Below are 15,121 nucleotides of genomic sequence, written 5' to 3' on the forward strand. Positions count from 1 at the left end.
TCGTTGCTGCACACAGGCTTTCTCTAGTTGTGGTGAGCGGGGTCTACTCTTCATTGTGGTGCGCGGGCCTCATTGCGGTGGCTTCTCTTTGCAGTGGCTTCTCTTTTCAGTGGCTTCTCTTGTTGCGGAGCACAGGCTCTAGGCACACGGGCCTCAGTAGCTGCAGCCTGCAGGCTCCAGTAGCTGTGGCTTGCGGGCTCTAGAGCCCAGGCTCAGTAGTTGTGGCGCACGGGCTTAGTTGCTCCGCAGCATGTGGGATCTTCCCGGACCAGGGCTTGAACCCCTGTGCCCTGCATTGGCAGGCGGATTCTTAACCACTGCGCCACCAGGGAAGTCCTAATTTCACTTTTGAAAAAATATCTGTCCTCCCTCCACCCCTTTCCTTCATCATAATTATTCTAGCTAAATCCAACAGTTGTGTGCAGGATGAGGTAGACAGCAATTTAACTATCATTCACCTGAATCACAAGAATTGAGAACTTAAAACATTTTATGATTTAAAATGCAGAACTAAAGCTCCAACTTCTCAATTTTGACCAAAAAAAGAAGTTCAAAGCTCAAAACTATAAGACCTTTTAAGAAAACGCTGAGCTACAATGATATATATCTGCTCCCATTTGGCTTGAATGAAGTCAGAACACTTGATCATATCATTTATTTCAACATTAAAACTGCTTAGGGCAAGAACTGTCTCACCAACTAACTTTATAGAAGCCTTAGCAAACTACCTGTAGCAGCTTTTAATCTAAAGACCCGAATTTAAGTTTGTTTTGAGGATTAAGCGAGAAAATGTGTAAAAATGCTTTATAAAACTCTAAAGAACAATACAAATGTGAGGTGTTAATAGTATTATGCTTACAATAAGCTCTCTCCAAGAACAAATCCCCCTCTATAGGAAATCAGAATAGAGCTGAAATATTTCTGCATACTTTTCGCAAGAGAATTTATGCTCTACATCAAAAATGTAAATAACTCCTAAAAAAGGAGGGAGGACAGGGAAGAAAGAAAATTCAGGTGGGACTAGAAGGAGGTAAATTAAATAGCAAAGGAGAAGTTTTTGTAATAAAAAAAAAGCAATATAAGAGAAAGCAAACCTGGATCTTAGGAATCAGTTTCTAACTCTACCACTTAACTATCTACTCATCTACTCATGAGGCCCTGGTCCCTTCACCCCACTAGGCTCCAGTTTCCTTGTTTGTAAATAGAGATAATAACTCAGAGGGTTGCTGTGGGGATTAAATGGGATAATATTTTTTTTGATAATATTTATATAGAGTATTTAGCACTATATCTGGTGCATAGTAAGTGTTAAGTAAATGATTACTGTTGTTGATAAAATTATTACTAGACCTGCACCCTAACTGGTGACATTCAGAAAGAAAAAGGAGCCAAGAACATGTCAGTGGGGAAGATGATATACAGAGAGCTAAGTCTACATACCACTGTTAGGAGACAGTGTTTGAGAAATACAGATTACACAGAGCATTTTTCATATTAAATGCACAAATTACTTCCTGTGCCTCCAGGACGGCAGAAGAATCTAGAGAAGCGTAGCCAAAATCTCCGAGTCATAAAAGCTGAAGAGCGATGACTGTACAGAAGAACAAGACCAAGAAAAAACAAAGGTGCTTATTGATGTGTACAGAGGCGTCTCTGATTCCGAACTTTCGATTTTCTAAATATTCATAGACAGAATGAAAGCGAAGCTCCATAGCAAAGACACAGCAACTCTGCTTGCCCAAAATAGATGGTATTAACATCATGCAGAGTCATTTAAGTTTCTGCCACCTTGTTCTTTATTCTGGGGAAGTGGTTGTATCTGTGGTTGATTTTGAGGTGTTAACCATTATTAACTCCATCATATTCGGTAATTGCAAAAGCAGTAAAAGTGCCCCAAAATTAGGAAGAAGAGGAATAGAATCCCCTCCTGAGGCAGATGTAGAGATAGCAAATAACTGTAAAAGGTGAAAGAGCAATGGATGCTGCCTTTGCACATGGGCTCAGTGACTTACACACCCGTGGAATCAATAAGAATCAGCAAAAGACAAGGAAAACAGGAAACCTTCCATATGTGTGCCCAGAGAATCAGCACCAATTTGGGTTGTCAGCTGGTCTGATGTTAATTCAGGGGAAGACAAGGAGCTTGTTTAAGAATTTAAAAGTGGAGCACAGTACAAGTACTACTATCATAAGCCACAGACAAATTGCCAAAGTTCGAGGCCTTTCTGAATTTACACAACATCAACCTGAATGGTCGGCTCACTATCTGACCTGTAACTGCTACAGTCTTAGGGAGGCTACCTGTCTCAGTGGACTTTCAATGGAGACAAAACTAGCTTATGGGAAAAGATGCCCCCAAAATTTCTATCAGCAAGGAGGTGAGAGTATGTCTGGTTTCTCTTTGAGTTTGCCCAACTCACACTCCTTTTTACTGAGAATAACCTTTCAAAACAAAACCCGTACTTAAAGGAACGTGGAACTTTTTACAACAAAGCATAGTGGACTTAAAAGCATCTCCCTGAAATTATGGGCTGAAGATCCTGAAAATTTTATCAATCAGGGTGTGGTAAATGGAAATAATATGCCAGCACTGCTAATTCAAGCTGTGTGGAAAAAATTTCTTAAATTTGTTTTGCCATTTTTGTCTTATTGTAATAATATAAATACATGGGCTTTAAATCCTGGCTATTGTTCTGCCACTTTTCCCGTTAGGTTTTACGGTCATCAGGGTGTTCTACAATCTACCACACTCACACAAGGAGAGAACACTTATATTCATTCACAGAGACTGTGCCTCTGGAGCTCTACTTAAAACTATGAGTATGGTCGATCAGTGCACTGACAAAGGTCTCCATCTTGCTAGACAGGTAAGGACAGGTAAGTACCCCTACCACTGCCTAGACATACTTTTTTTCCCGAACCTTTAAATCCAATTGAGTTTATTGTGATTTCAATACCTAGATAACCAATAACAAATGCGAACCATTCCTAAAACTTCATAATTAAAATCAGTTGGACCATTCATTCAACAAAGAAGCATTTACTGTGTAGGCCTATACTGGGCCCAGTGCAATTCTATAACACCTTTTATTTCACAATCCCAGAGAGCTTTCAAAGTTGCCCTAACATAAAGTATCAGTGATTGAACTTCTCTCATTTTAAGCATGTACAACACTCTATTCAAAACACTGCTTCAGGCATTATAAATTTAGCTGTTTGTGGAAATAAAAACTGAAAGGGCTGAGAATGACAGTCAATCATTAACTAAATTCCAACTTCACAATTCAATCCAAAAAATACCCAGTGCCAAGCGGTTTAAAAAAATTACAAGCCAAATATACAATGATTCAAACATTCCACTAGGCAAAGGAGCTAATATAGTTATAACTTCTCACTTCTAAATCCTTATGGGTATTGCTTCTAGGTAATAAGTCAAATTTATCAAAAGTCCCACTCAATGATTACATTTAATCTGCACCAAGAGTAACTTCCAAAAAGAGATTAAATATCTAACATGCCAAAAATAAGTTATTTACCTGGGTTTTTGCTATCTTGGAGCTCTTTCTAGAAAACAGATCCCTAAATTTAGGTGCCAGAGGAATGTATTTTTCCAAATCAAGTCTTTGAAACTACAGACCTGAGAAAGGCCATCAAAAGCGGGAGATAAAATGAGGAGAGTGGTTAAGCACAGGGATGCAAGTATAAGCCAGAATGCCTGGGTTGGAATCCTTGTTTTACCATTTTCTAGGTACCTCAGTTACCCTGTCTGCAAAATGGGAATAAAAACACCTACTCCATACAGTTGCTGTAAGGATTAAACCCAGGTAGATCAGTACTGTAAGGGTTTAGCGGCAAGCAGCATTATATAAAGTGTTTGCTTATGATGACTATCATATGACTAGCTCATCCAAATCATCTACACAAATGCCTTTCCCTACTGAAAGCCTTCCTTAATTGGTCTAGTAGAATTTAACCCCTCCCTCCTTGGCTTCTCCACAAAATGCACTGTGTACTATAGTTATATGGGTATATTTCCCTCCCATGAGGTTGGAGACAGAGACCACAGTTCATCTGAGTGTACAGGACAGCAAATACTGTTCATTGTTGCCCTTCAGTTTCCTCTCTCTAAAGGTTCTGAACAACAATACCCTGCCAATTAGCAAACCTTTACCTGGAGAAAGGAGCTTTATGTAATCAGCACACTTAAGTACTGGGCATACCTTGCTAAATGTTCTCTTAAGACTTAAACAAACATTTGAGGGGTTGGAGTGGGGGGAAAGAAGGATTCACTTAATATTTTTTTAACTAATGACCAAGGTTATCTTTTTAAATTAATTTTTAAAAATGTCTTATGCTTTAAAAGCTTATTCTCATTTTTTCATTCAAAAAGTCTATGGTGCTTTTAATATAAAAATACAGTAGCATAATTTCTGCATATGTCAAGTCTACTTAATCATAACTTGACCATCTGCTGATTTTAACATTACTTTGAGATGCCAATCTTTCTGGCTTTGATTTGTGCCCTTTGATTTGTGCCCTCTTTTCTCTCTCAAAAAAGTGCCACACACATGGAAAAAAGCTTCCAACTTATCCCAGATCACTGGGAAAACACTTTCTAAAGTGTTATCCTACTTCACTAACATAATGATGTTGCCCTTACTTTGAGAGGACAGAACTTTTCTGAAAACAAATGGCTGAATTGAGTCCATTGCTCTGTTACTGCTTTCTACAAAGTACAATTCTTCCTTTGTTTTTATAGAGTCTTACCTATTGAAATTAATTTTTTTCTGGCATAAAAACTGCTGAGGACACCTTCCTAGTTGCACAAATATTCCTGGCCTCTACTCTTTGATTTATTTTAAAACAAACTCAAAAAAGGCTAAAGAAGAATTGCACTCACTTAATGTGGTTTTTCTAAGTCTAATTTTTTCATTCCCCAGTGGCACGGCCTTTCAAAGGATTACACAAACTACACCCAATTTGTTTCTCATTCTAAACATAACCCAACCAAATGGGGAATGTTATCAGCCATCTTAACAAGGAGAACACCACAAAGCTAAAACCAAACCAAAGATCAAACCAAAAAAAAAATATCTTTATCCATTGTACCTCCTTTGAGATCAGGACTTCTTTACATAAAGGTACTTTGACATACCTATGCAATGAACAAATGTCATCATAATTTAACATCCTATTTTGGACTAATTTCTCTCCCCTCAAATAGTCACAAGAATGGCCAATTCACATACAATACCTCTCAGCTACTGGCTAGAGAGTATAATAAACTTAATTGTTTTATATATCCCGAGGCATACAAAGAAAGGCCAAACACAAAGAGGTTTCCAGTATCTTATATACATTTATGATTGAGACAAAGAACTTTCAAAAACCTGCCCTCAGTAAGCAAAACTGGGCTTAAACCACAATAAACCCTGCCTTTAAGTAGGGAGACCTGACAAGTTTAAGCCCCCAACCCACTCACATCCCCCAAAAGACTAAGTCTCACTCCCTTCTTACAGCTAGGAGGCATAATTAAAACACTTAAAGTTGTTTCCTCAGAATTTAGCAGTAATAAAGCTAATACTCAGGCCACCTTCTCCGAGCAATCGGCTTCTATCAAAACTTATCACAAGTTGCATGAAATAGACAGGAGCGTTGGTTTTGCATTTTATCAAGTGAAGAACAACAGCATGACACTTTTTGGAGAAGCCACTACTCCCAGCACCACCAGCTCTCCCCGCCCCCCTCCCCATTTTTTTTTTTTTTTTTTTTTATGTTTTTCCTCCAAATTTGCAATCTGAAAAGCGGTCCCACGAAACAAAAGTAGTATCAGTAAACGGGAGTCCACTGGTTTTGAAAATAAAGTTTGTTCTTTTGCTATCAACCTGACAACTTTTTAAAGGTGAAATGTCTCCTCCTCAATCAGGCACAACCTTCCCTATTCCCATACCAAACAACCACTCATTTGCCCCCGATAGTAAATGTGAAAAAATGGGAGTGGGAGAAAATGATGTTGAAAAGAAGGGTCTAGGGTTCCAGTGGTAGGGACGGATTTTGAGACCGGTTTTGAACACTCCGTGTCTTCTGGGAGCTGGGCAGCTTTACTGTGTCTATCTGAGAAATGTTTAGCAATCTGACGCATCAGTTTTTAGGAATGGTACACAAACAGCCCCCACAATCTAAGAGCCATGTCCAGAATACTTCCCCTCGGTGGCATCGGCTGAGGGCAAGGGACGGGAGAGCGGGGGATACAGGAGAGGATCCGCGACATTTGTTATTGTTTATGAAGCCCAGGCAGGGACCGGGAGCGTGGTGCTCGGGGGCCGAGGAGTGGAAGGCGAAAGGAGCCGGGAAGGACAAAGATGCCTCCCGGGGCTCCAGGCCACCTCTCCGGGCACCCGGTGCCAGTACCACCCCGGGAAACAAGAGGGCCAAGGCCGTCGCCGGAGCTTCACCGGAGACATTTCCAGCCCCGAAATTAGCCCGGCTTTCCCTGGACACCCAAAGACACCTAAGATCGTCTCCCGCTCCCGCTCTTAGAGTTGGGGCCGGCGCGGCGAGCCGAGCGCACCAGCCCCCTCCGCCGCGGAGCGCCGCATCCGCGCACTCACCTGCCTCCGGTCGCTCCCGCGGCCGGCTCAGCCTCCGCACGGGCCGCAACCGATCCGGCGCCAGTCCGCTCCCTTCTGCCCGCTCCGCCCTCGCCCCGCCCCCGGGAGGTGGGACCCGCCGCCGCGCCGGAATCTCGGGGCGGCATCCCTGAACTCTCGCGAGGCCTCCCTGCTCCGCTTCTAGGTGGCTGGGCTGGTCTGACTTGGCCCTGACGTCATACGCACCACAGCCGGAAGTAGCCTTCTGTCGTCAACGCAGCCAGCCCACCTACCGCCCCACCCACCTGCACCTAGTGAATTCGTGACTGACCTTGGAGGGGTTGTTTGAAGAGTCACCGTTTCCCTCCCTCATCAGCCTCACCTCACTTCCCTCTTCTCTGCTCAAAGCTAGTTCATGCCACTCTTGAGAGTGGCCCAGTGTGTTGCCACATTACTCACGTGTCCTAAATGTCGCCAGAGTTTTTCTTGATGCTTCACAATGCAATGTGAATGTTAGAGGAGGAAAGGGCCTTAGAGATCATTTCAATTATTTTTTTGGAACATAACTGTAGAGCAGAGTAGGAAAATGTGATCAACAAAAATGGATTGACTGACCTAGTTGCCTAGGTAGTAGCTGTGGAGTCTAGAAGCCACCCAGCTTCCCTTGATCCTTTTCTTTTCATCATGACTCAACCGTAGAGACTTGAGAGGGATTCACATTTGGAAAAGCTACCAAAAAAACTCTGCGGCATTCATGAAAAACTTGCTTGGGTTATCTTGGAAAATCTAAAATAACTGACAATACTGGGCTGCTTATTTAGGATCAGAGAACTATGAGGAAAATCACCTGCCTGTAGCATGACTCAGAAAGGATGGCTTTGGGAAAATGATGCGTTTGAGTTTTTATTGGGCAAGCCAAACAAGAGAATCGTTCCCAATTATTGTTGACAAATTATCTTCTATCTGAATAGTGGAGATTTTATAAAATACCATTTACTTTTAGTCTGTGAAGACAGTATACAAAGCTAGTACTGTGCTTGCAGAAAATATAATTCAGAGATGCCAATCATTATCTTTAAGTTTCACTAAGAGCAGGTGACACGTACGAAAGACTTAGGGAAGAATCTTAACATCGCTTCTATTTTTTTTTTACACTCTGTGCTTTTTCATGCATAGCTTGATAGCAGAAAAAGCACTGTGTAGTCTGGTACAGTCTTAGTGTATTCTTGGGGAAATCAGTTCATTCTATATCATATGGTCGTTTTGAGGCTCAAATGACAATTGCCATATGCGAGCATAAAAGGTTTAATTGTGATAAAACATGCTTGACAGAGGCCTGTACACCTCTCTGCCTCCACCACGCACATACTACTTCAAGTGGGTAGGATTAAGAACAATTTATGGAGTATTCTATAGCAAATTTATGTTTTCAAATGTGCCGTGCTATTTTCATGGAGCTAGAGGAATAGGGACTTGTCTAGGGTGTCAGACTAGGATAACATGAGGCAGGCTAAAGCTTCGACTTTTAGTTTCTTAATTGAGGCCATTCCAAATAAATTCCCCCTGGTTGTTGAAGGTACCTGACCTGAATCAAATTAGAGCCAACTGCTCTTTTGGAAATCTATGGACCCCTTTTCAGAACAGTGTTTTTAAATGCATAAAATAAACTACCTAGGGCTATAAAGGAAATTGATTATACTAATATACAATTTTTAAAATAGTAAAAAATGAGGTTTTGATATAATTCTGTAGTAGGCAGCTTCTAAGATGATTCCCAATAATCCTCACCTTCTGATATTTCTGTCTTGCACAATCCCCTCCTCTTGAGTGTGGGCTGAACCTAGTGACTTGGTTTGGGTTTTTTTTGTTTGTTTGTTTTTAAGTTTTTTTGATGTGGACCATTTTTAAAGTCTTTATTGAATTTGTTACAATATTGCTTCTGTTTTATGTTTTGGTTTTATGGCTGCGAGGCATGTGGGATCTTAGCTCCCCGACCAGGGATCAAACCTGCATCCCCTACATTGGAAGGCGAAGTGTTCACCACTGGACCACCAGGGAAGTCCCTGTGACTTGGTTTTGAAAAAGAGGATCTGGCAAAAATGATGGGGTGTTACTTCCATGATTAGGTTACAAAAGACTCTGGCTTCCATCTTGTTCATCTTCTCTTGCTCCACTTCTTACTCACTCTGATGAAAGCCAGCTGCCAGGCTGTGCCCTGTCTTTTGGAGAGGCCCATGTGGTACAGAACAGAGCAAGGTCTCCAGTCAACCGCCGCTGAGGAATTGAGGCACCCAGTCCAACAACCCATGAGGAACTGAATCCTGCCCACAGCCACAAGTGAGCCTGGAAGCAGACTCCGTCCCAGTGGAACCTCGAGATGACTGCAGCCCCAGCTGACACCTTGACTGAGCCTGGTGAAGGACCCTGAGCCAACAGACCCAGCTAAGCCTTGCCAGATTCCTGGCCCCCAGACACTGTGAAATAATACGTATTTATTTTTTAAGCCACGAATTTGGGGGGACAGTTAATTTATTACACAGCCATAGATAACTAATAGTTATATATTTGCTTCTTTATTAATGCATTAAATTACAAGATCAGTACCTACAGTAATTTTGCAGTAATGATGCACATAAACAATATTTTGAGATATCTGCACCAATTTTAATGTGGTAGAAAATATGTGTGAGTTCTATTGGGGGCAAAGTCACAGGTTGCTAATATTACTGTGGTTTGCTGACTACCTTCATAATGGAAGAAATGCTAATTTTCAATTAGGTAGGGCTTAGTGAAAAATACATTTATGCATATATATTATTATTTATGCCTAAGTTATGTATATATATCTGTATAATGTGTATATTTATTTTTTCCTCAAAGTTCACAGACCCAGATTAAGAACCCTTAGTCTAAATAATAGATATTTTGGTAGGGCTTTCCAAAACTCTTATTATCAACTCTCTTATTGTCAATTAGAATTAAATAAACCCAGGTAACCATGGCCATTGCAAACTGTATTAACCTACAGTTGAATATGAATTTTTATCCCCTTTCCCTTGTTCCCTTTTCTCCAAATCTATGCTAAGTGTAGGTAGACAAGCTAAAATTGTAAGCCAGAGAGAGAGAAAAATCATGGTGAAAATCTTTTCAGCACCCAGAATTCATCTGATTTTTGTTTTCAGTGTGTGCAATTTAGTATTACTTTTACTCCCCTAGGCCTACCACATAGTAAATAACCAAAGAATGCCAAATGATGGTAGTAAATGATAACAGAAGGAAACTATCAATAAAACTCTTCCATATAGAAAACACAGAAACATAGAAAAGTTGCTTTCCTATATATGCAGCTTTGCAACTGTGGGATATGGTCAAAGCAGCATTTAGAGAACAACTTACTGCTTTAAATGCATTTAACAGAAAACACAAAAATGTAAAAACAAATGAATCAAGCTGTCAATTCAGGAAACCTGAAAAAGAAAACAAAATAAATCCAGAGAAAATAGAAGGATGTAAAGATTAGAGCAGAATCCCTTCCAGATGTCCTGACCCTTATGTGTACCAAGTATTATAGATCAAATACATAATGACTCCCATATATAACTCTATTTTTCAAATGGACATAAATTCTGTTATGATTAACAAGTTCAAATACAGTTCTGAAATATAAAGGCAGACATTAATGTAACAGGGAGTTAAAAACAAGTCTGAAATTGACAAATAAGATGATTCTTTGAAAAGTCAAGGAAATAGGAAAAACTTTGGCAAGACTAATTGGGGGTGAGCGGTGGCGGGGGGAAGGGGCCGGGGGAGACACAACTAGCAAGAATGATAATAGAGATGTAACTGCAGATATGGAGTTTTTTTAAGCATTACAAAATTATGATTAAAAAAGAGAGAGGCTATCAAGACAAACTGGCTGAACACTCCCCTCTGTGTGAGTATGAGCAATGTTCATTCCTGATTAGCTCCATGGATAGACCAAGAAGAGTAGCTAATATTTACTGAGTTCTCTCTGTGTGCCAAGCATTGTGCTCTTTGCTTGTACTGTCTCATTTAATCTTTACAATAAGCCAGTGAGTTAGGTATTATTGTCTCCAGTTTATAGATGATGAAACTGAGGCTCAAAGAGCTGTAGTGACTTACCTAAGATCCCCCAATGGCAAGTGGCAAAGCTGGAAACCCAGATTCCTATCTACATAAAAGAAGTACTACTGAGCAAAAGTAAAAAACGGAATTTGGAGACAGGGAAACTAGTTTGAAGTACTTACCTGTTTACAATATGCTCGATGAATGTTAGCCTCGAGTACTATTATTATGATAATCCCCATCCTTTAAATGGGATTAAGAAGACTACAACTGCAAACATGCAGAGATATGGATAGAAAGTCACATTCAAAGATGTTTATCTCAGCATTATTTGTCCATAACTGTAAAAAGTTGGAACTAATCTAAATATCTAAAGATAGGGATTGGTGTAATAAATTATGGTGGACCCATAGAGTGTAATAGCGTATGTGTGTTAAAAATCATATGTAGATAAATGGTTAATGACACAGAAAGATGTTCAGAATATACTGTTAGGTTTGGGAGTTCTTCTAAAGCACGTTACCAACAGTGTAATAGCTTTGGTATAAAAATTATTTGAAAAATAATATATCTATGTATTCATAATATACACATTCCATATCTATATTTAAAGACTAAAAAGAAAAACAGTAAAATAAAAACGTTCAATGTTGTGATTATGGAAGAAAAGTTAATGATCTATAATGTTATGCCAATTAATTTTTTTTTGAGGAGAGAGAGAATAGGTGCTTTTCAGTTCTCTTGGAAGACTGTCCGATGGAAAACCATTAATTTTTTTATTGTGGACAAATAGAAAGTTGATGGGATAAAAAGAAAGTTGAATGGACCTTTCCAGTTTGACATAAAGAGTGCTTGACCCCTGGCTCCTTTTCTCATAGCCAAGACTTTCAAAGGGGCTCTTGCCCAGATAGGCTAAATGCAATTGAGTTTGTTTGTTTGAAAATAAAGGCTCTTTTCTACAAGCTTCAGGGGACTTTCATTGGACCATTTAATCAAACACATGACAGTCCATTCAGAACTCTCACCAGACTGCCTTCTGCAGAACTTTATAAACCTGGAAACAATGACTTCTAATTGATTCATGTTTTAATTTTTAACTGGCTTGACTGAAGTGCAAACTATTTATCACCTAGGGTGTAAAGCATTCCAGGTTTAGGCTATTTATCCTCCAAACTTAAAAGCACCTATGTAAACCAGAAACCTGAAGAAAAGCATTAAGGAAAGGTGAAAATATATTATGTATAACTATCTCTTTGCATTATATATATTGCTCTGCAAAGTGTAACAAAGAACCACACGGGATTTGTATTCCAAAGACCTGGTTCTTTTACTACTGTATGACCTTGCACAGATCAAAAAAGTTCTGTGAAGTCTTATTTCCTCATTTGTAAGATGGGAGAATATCAACATGATAGTTGCTGCAAAGATGAAATATTTTTTGATAAAAGCACTTTGTGAACCATACACCACTGCCATAATGGAAAGAACACTGAAGATAGAAAGATCTCAGTTTGAAAAATAGCTACCTCTTAGGATTAAATGAAATTAAATGAGATAATATAAATAAACACCTAGTATAGGACTCAGGATATATTCACACTCAATTCAAGGTACCTATTATTATTATTATCATCACTAATACTAATAATTAGTGATATAACAAAAACGCATGTTTCAGAATGAAACCCTTTTACTTCTGTCAGCTGCAAATTAAATGGATTCTCTGCATCTGCAGAAGATTTTTGGTGCTGTTTACGTCCATGAAGAGAGAGAAAATCCCTGTCAGACCTTTCTTGCTTTGATTCTTGTCTACTCTATTAATTTTTACAGATTCCTGATACTAACAGAGATACAGTGGATTTCCTATCTGTGAAATAGGAAATACAGTGCATAAGTAAGATGAGGATAAGTGATGCTGTGGTAACAATCACAGAATTTTAGTGGCCTAAAATGTTGAGGATTTATTTATTGCTAGTGTTTTATGTCCTTTGCAGGTCAGCGATAATGCTTGCTCATCAGGGTCACTCAGGGTTCCAGACCAATGGAGCAGCTATCATCTTGCACATTGCTGATCTTCATGCCAGAAGGCAAAGACAAGATTGGAGGGTCTCAAGTAGAGACTTTTGCTCACAACCCATTGATTGGCCAGAAGTAGTAGGATGGCCCCATACAAATAAAAGAAAGACAGGAGGTACAATCTTTTAATATTCCAGGAAGGAGCAAAAACCAGGAATATTTGGCAATAGTACTAATGACCACCACAGATTGTATATGTGAAAAACACTGTCCAAATGCTAGATGTTACATTATTCCCTTTCTCCACCTCTTAAAGAAAAACTGATAGCTAAGCTCTTTACAAAAGAAAAATGCAAGACACTATATAATATTTTGTGATAATATATGCTATATTTGAATGGTTTAAAATTTTAGAATATCAAATTAAAACAGAAAAAAATAAATTTCTGCTTGGTGTCTTTAGTCTCCTAAAAGTGATGTTCATTGACATTAGAAATTCACTAACATTGCATAATATTAAGTTTTAAAAAAACTTTCTTTTTAAAACTAAAAGGTGGGGGTTTTTTTCCTTAAATCTCACTGACTTTCTCATTCCTAATTTTAGGATTGAGTCCTAAAAATTTTATTTTCTCAAGTAAGAAAAAGAATACCCCGCCCCAAAGACTGTTTTTCATCACAATAGTAGAATTGAACTTATAAGAAAACCCATTCATGTTTAATGTAGGCAGCCGAAGAAAGCTAAAATAATTTGAATACATTCTAGGAAATTATTATAGTCACTTTGTTGTAGAGTGTCTATTCATATTCTGTGATTCTAGTACTTAAAATTATTATACCTTTAAAAAGCAACCACTCCCCAGTTTTTTATTCATTTATTTTAAATATTATTATTTATTTATTTTAATTTTCATTAAAATATTTATTATAAATAAATAAATAACCTATTTGGTTTTTGGATCTGCACCAGAGTTCCTATACTTTATTTGGTTCTTCTTCTATAACTTATTAGCCCATTTATATAGAGTATATTTTTTTAAGTTGATCTCTTTATAAGTGATTATGACTCTGCTTCAAAATCTAAGTTGTTACAATGAACTCTTTAGAGATGATGTCAGGTCTCAGAAAATCTATAAACTAAGAGGGTTTAGAGGGGGTTTCTTTTTTACAACTCCCATCTGCTGGGGTGGGGACTTTTCCCTTTTCTTATGGCCACGTTATTCAGTGACTCTAAGTGCAGGTACTACTCCTCAACTACTACATTCTACTTTCAATCTACTTTCTTTATTTTTTATTTTTATTTTCTAGATGTTGAAATTCCTGGGAATGGAGGAACAGGCCAGATGGAGAATGTCTCTAACTCATACCCCCGTAGTTGCCCGAGTGCTAGTTGATGTTTCTATAGTTCTATAGTCTGAGCCTGGAGGGACAGTCGGACGTAGAGGCAACAATCAGATCTATTTTCCACGGTTTGAAGTAAACGGCCTGTGCTCAGAGATGGAGGACAGGACTGATCAAACAGTCAAGCAGGACAGAGGGTCCCAACTGTGTCACACTGTGCAATGGAGGGAGGACCACATCTGAGGACCACATCTGAGGTCCACATTTGGACTAAGGGCTGAGTCCTTAGTCTTGTAGTCTTGGGCACTTAACTAACTCTCTAAACCTCAATTTACTCATCCATAATATGGAAAATGTAGGATGTTCTCATTACCAGAGGATAATTGTTAACAGCAAAAAAAAAAAAAAAAAGTAAATATCAGAGGGAGGGCCAGTATTTTTTTTTTTTTTTTTTTTTTTTTTGGTTGCACTGGGTCTTCATTGCTGCGTGCAGGCTTTCTCTAGTTGCGTCGAGTGGGGAGCTACTCTTTGTTGCAGTGCGCGGGCTTCTCATTGCGGTGGCTTTTCTTGTTGTGGAGCATGGGCTCTAGGCACACGGGCTTCTGTAGTTGTGGCACGCGGACTCAGCAGAAGTGGTTGGCGGGCTCTAGAGCGCAGGCTCAGTAGTTGTGACACACAGGCTTAGTTGCTCCATGGCATGTGGGATCTTCCCGGACCAGGGATCGAACTGATGTCCCCTGCATTGGCAGGCGGATTCCCAACCACTGTGCCACCAGGGAAGTCCGAGGGCCAGTATTTTATAGTAACTATGGAAGAAAATTTATGTTATATGTATTCTACCAAAATAAAAATAATTGGAAAGAAATTTCAGGTTGCAGTTGTAGCCATGCAGTACTTAGACTGAACAAAGGCTGAATCACGTTAGGGATTTTTTTTAACATATTTTTTCCGACATTGGATGATATTATTGATTGACATCCCTCAGTTTGCATCTGACATAACATCACAATCATATAGAGGACTGCTCTTAAAAAAAATGTTTTCTGAGATCTTTTTTTTTTTTATAAATTTATTTATTTTATTTATTTATT

General features: G+C 39.0%; 1 protein-coding gene across 1 annotated transcript in view; it reads right to left on the reverse strand.

Annotated features, from left to right (window-relative positions):
* The window catches only part of STK38L (serine/threonine kinase 38 like), a 77,531-nt gene extending 70,832 nt beyond the window's left edge, over positions 1 to 6,699 (reverse strand). Inside the window, exon 1 of the mRNA XM_057557056.1 lies at positions 6,612 to 6,699. The gene's annotated coding sequence lies outside the window, so the exon portion shown is untranslated. The remainder of the gene's footprint in view (positions 1 to 6,611) is intronic.
* Between the last annotated feature and the right edge of the window lie 8,422 nt (positions 6,700 to 15,121).

The sequence above is a fragment of the Balaenoptera acutorostrata genome, chromosome 11 (genome assembly GCF_949987535.1).
Source record: "Balaenoptera acutorostrata chromosome 11, mBalAcu1.1, whole genome shotgun sequence".
NCBI classification, from domain to species: Eukaryota; Metazoa; Chordata; class Mammalia; order Artiodactyla; family Balaenopteridae; genus Balaenoptera; species Balaenoptera acutorostrata.